The sequence below is a fragment of the Octodon degus genome, unplaced genomic scaffold (genome assembly GCF_000260255.1).
Source record: "Octodon degus isolate 3935 unplaced genomic scaffold, OctDeg1.0 scaffold00083, whole genome shotgun sequence".
Classification (NCBI taxonomy): Eukaryota; Metazoa; Chordata; class Mammalia; order Rodentia; family Octodontidae; genus Octodon; species Octodon degus.
The window spans coordinates 11,191,981-11,196,630 of NW_004524659.1; the positions used below are offsets into that span (position 1 = coordinate 11,191,981).

Genomic DNA, 4,650 nt, shown 5'->3' on the forward strand with positions numbered 1-4,650 from the left:
CGACACTGTAATAGGTTTGTGCAAGTCCTTCTGGTGAGAAATTGTGTGCGGGTGTGGCCCTGGGAGTTCCACCAACTTGCCATCCGTGTCAGAAGTGAGGCGGGTCTTGGGGACTGTGCTTCCTAACTCTAGAGTTGGCTCTGAATGCTCACAGACACTGACACGCAGCTTTCATCTTCAGACACTCAGGTTTCATGAGGATACAGCGTGGTCTGGACATTGGAAGATTGAAAGCTGCATGGGCACATGCAGAGGCCTTTAGGATTCTTATAAGCAAAAGGCCAACCACTTACTAGAAGGGCACAGACATGTGCTACACACTGATGATACCAATGAAATTAAACAGTTTTATTGGGAATGCATCTCTTAGGTAGAATGGGGAAGGCTAATGGTGCATATATTAAATATGTTGTGGCTGAAAATTCAAATGGTCACTGGGCTTGGATTGGCTTTGTTACATGTGTGGACCACACCCCACAAGGTTGTCTTTTCCCTCATACATTTGAAAAAGGGGAATCAGAGAAAGAGATGGGAAAGGAAAACAATGGAGCCATACAAGATCTATAGCAGAGTAATTTCAGAACAGGGCACACGCAGTCATAGAGGATCATGCATTTGGCTCCCTTAAAATTAGGTCCTGCACCCCTGAGAGAGTCCTCACGTGCCTCTGCTTAAGACCATGTACTCTGGGGTCAGAAAAACCCCACGAGGTGCTGCCAAGGTCTGTCTTGGCTGTGTGATCAAGGCAAGTCACCTTCTCTCTTTGTTTCCTGTAAAGCTCTGAATAATTTGAGGGCTTAAACTCTCTCCTTTTGTATGTGATCAAGGATCAAAAAAGATGAGTTCACTTATAAAGCCCTTGGTTTGCTTAAGGCTCTAAAACTTGAGGTCTCAGGGTCCAAGCTGGACGGTCTGGCTCCAGAATCTAAGTCCTCTGTGCATTGCGTATTTCGCCTCTTGGCAAGGGGCGTCTCATTCAGACAGACTGAGCTGCATTCAAGACCTCTGTCCTGGATCCAGCCTGCTGTCTGATCCCCCATATCCCTTGGGAAGGACGTCAGGGGTTTCAGATAGGTCTCTGCTAAGTGCTAGAGCTGTGTCCCTGGTTAAGTGCCCCCAACCCCCGTGACCCTGTAGGAGGAGCCCTAAGCTGGTTCATCCTCACAAACCACATGCGACATACAATCATCACACTCACCAGTCTGAGACACAGATGTCAATCTTGCCACTGTCCAGCAGTTCTGGCCACAGGCCCTCGGCCTCCAGGTTCAGGATCTGCTTCTTTGAACACCAACTAGCAACGTGGGAGATGGGCAATGAGAACAAGCTGATCTTTTCTCAACAACATACCTGGCCATTTGGGATCAGGAGCTTTTACCGGTATGAGGTGACAAAGCATGTGTGAGAAGGCGCCCCAGGCACTGGTATCAAGTTATTCTCCACAACTCAGCCATTCCCTCCGTGCTGCACCCTCCAGTTCCGGAGGCCTTGTGTCAAACAAAAGAGACTTGTGCTCATGGAAGGTCCAGTAGCAAAAAACAAAAAACCCAAAAAACAAAAAACAAAAAAACCCCACAACATCCAGTAGCCCATCCTGGGCACAGGGTTGCTAGGCCCTTCCCTCAGGCTCAATCGCCCCACCCCTCCAGTCTGATTGGCTGCACTCTCTAGCCTTGTTTTGACTCTGTCCCCTAGTCATACCCCAGAATTGTGACTACTGTTTCCACCTTCTCCTTGGCCACCAGGCTCATCAACCCCTCCACCGGCTCCCCGATTGGTCCCTATGCAGTCTGGCTATGCCCCTCAGACTCCGTGTTAAAGCTTCTGCTTCCAGGGATTGTGGATGGCCTCGCCCTTCCCACTCCAACCTCCCCATTTCCCGACCCCAATCTCCCAGCTTCCCTGTGGTCTCGGACCTCTATGCCTCACCGGCCTCCTGACCTTGTCCAGAGGAGTTGTAGATGAGGTTTCGTCCAATGGGGTCTGAGCAAGCAGAAGGCAATGAGAGGGCCGGGTCTGGCGTCGCCGATAGGGGACAGGCTGCCGCGGACCAGCGCCAGCGGCGAGCGGCCGGAGGTACTGCTGTGCAGGGCCAGCATCAGCAGCCACAGGGCCTTGCTACCTACAAGAGCCCTCCAGGTGTGGCACACATGGCCGCAGCGCCGAGCAGCACGCTCGGGGGCACGCAGCTCAGCACGGCCAGGAGCAGCTCAGGCGGCAGCAGGCTCAGGGTCAGCCTGTTCCCCGGCTGCGGCTGGCTCTGCGTTGCGGGAACCTGGCGGCTCGGCCCTTTTGGCTGGGTTGCCCTTGGTCCTCGGGCCAGGCACTGCTGTGGCTGTGGCTGCGGGGTTGGGGTGGTGCGGGCGAGGCGACAGGTCCCGGCTGCTTCTCTGCGCAGCCAGCCTGCGCAGCCAGCGGACGGACACCCCAACACGCTCTGACTCGTAGCTGCTGCCTTCCCCCTCCTCTCTACCTGATAGCTCTGCCCGCTGGGTCCCAGCCCCGCCCCCCCATCAGTGCCGACCCCCAACCCCGGCTCCCTAGCTCTGGTCGGTTGGTTACCTGCCCCGACCTTAGTCACCTTTGGTCTCCCCGTGTGCCCTCCACAGTGGGACCATTAACACCACAGGCATTGGCTCTTGCAGCGTGGCTCCTTCCGTCCTGGTGCCTTCAGCCTCTCTGCATCCCACCCCCTTACCATCTCCAGGGAGCATCCAGCCTCCGTGCCTCTGGGTCTCTGCCTGCCCAGAACAAGGGTCCCCCAGTGAGGTATGAGGCGCCCAGCAACCACTCCCATCTGGCGAAGGAACGCTTGTAATGGTGGAAAGATTCTTATCACCTCCTAAGACTGGGCAGCCCAGTTACCTCATGTCCAGGCCCTGCACTGTCCCCACTGTGCCACCCAGAAAACCTGGGGTCAGAGGACAAAAGAATTGACCACAGTTGCACAGCTATATGTAGTAGAATTAGAATTTGAACTCAGTCATTGTAGTCCAAATCCCTCGCTTTTAGACTGTATGTTAGCTCTGTCTGGTTAGAATGTATAAAGTACACCACATGTCATTTTATTTATTTAGGCAGAACAGGTGATTGAACTCAGGCCCTTGTACTTGCCAAGGAAGCACTTATTCTACTGAGCCATCACCCCAGCCCTGAGCCATGTCCCCAGCTCATATGTCATTCTAAATATCCACCAACAGACCCTGGCATAGATTGTTGCCCACTAGGAACTTCCCTTCTGTGTGGAGAGATGTGAGTACACAGTATACATAAGAATCAAATTCGATGTACCGGTGAGATTGCTCAGCCGTCTAGTGTTCCTGCTTAGGCAGGCTCAGGGGAGCGCAGTTCAGCTACATCCCAATTCCTGGCACCACATGCCTTGCTAGCCCCGCCCTCAGGGCAGGCTGAGGTGGGGGAGGGGAGAACAAAGAAACAAAAAGTTGATAATATTGCAGAAACAAAAATAGCACTTTTCTCAGAATGCAGGGACACATGCTGGTAATCCCACACTCTGGGAGGCTGGGGCAGGAGGTGACAGATTAAAGACTTGCTAGTAACCTGAGCAACCCTGCAATTTAGAAAACCTGCCTAAAAAAAAAAAAGGCAGGGGCTGTAGTTCAGTGCAAAGGCCCTGGATTTCATCCTCTGTACTATAATAAGTAAATGATAAATCTTCCTGCCTGCATTCCTCTCCATAAATGTAGAAAAAAATCAAATGGTTTATTAGAGAATAAGCATTAATACACTGTAAGGTACATGAGCCATGATGAACAGGGCTTAAGAAGTGAACTGTAGGGTGTGTGAGAAAGTATTCAAGTTAGGAAACCCAGCAGCGAGGGGAATGGGACTCTAGACAGCTGGATGAGACAGAAATTAATGGCAGGCAGAGAGGGGTGGGACCCTCTAGGGAGTTAGTGCAGAGCAGGAGACCCACAAAGATTGGGGCTGGAGTGGATCTGAAGAGGGCCAGGCCTTCAGCACTCCCTGGACACAAACAGCAGCTGGGCTTGTACTGGGATTAGCACTGCCCTGTCCTGTGGGCCCAGACAGGCCTCAGGCCTGGGGATGGTGACCAGTACACGTGGCTGCCCTTGCTCTTTACACAGGAATGCCTTTTTTCTTTCTAGCTGGAAGTTACAGATAGGCTGAGGTCACGAGGTGCACGTGCCTACCTGTGCTACCCGCTGGATTCCCTCTCGGGCCAGCACTAGCTAAGTAGCTGCACTGTAATCCGCCAGGTGGATTGTAGTTTGCCCCACAGCTGGCCAGCTTGTGACTCTGCTGTAGAAAATATGCTTGACCAGGAGGTGGGGCGGTGGCAGCTCTCTTTCCACACCCGCTCCCCTCTGTTAGGGGCTTTCTCTCAGCAAGCTTTTCCTACTCTTCCCTGCTTTTGTCCCGAGTCTCAGCTTTGGTGTGTGGAGCTGCGCACCATGGAGCTCCCACCTAATGGTGGGAGTCCCCTTCTCAGCTGGGTGGGTGGAAAGGAGGAGACCCCGAGTTCTGGCAGATGGACTGACTCAGGCGCTGGCCTCCTTTCTTCTTAATAAACTGTTTTTATTTCCAATAAACTGTTTACTGCCAAGATTTTCTTACATATCTAAGAAGAGATTGGAGGATCGACTGCTCAGCCCCAACACTTACCTC

At 52.7% G+C, this 4,650-nt stretch overlaps 1 pseudogene; it reads right to left on the minus strand.

Annotated features, from left to right (window-relative positions):
* Positions 1 to 1,194: 1,194 nt before the first annotated feature.
* Positions 1,195 to 4,650, minus strand: part of LOC111818210 — a 5,859-nt pseudogene continuing 2,403 nt past the window's right edge.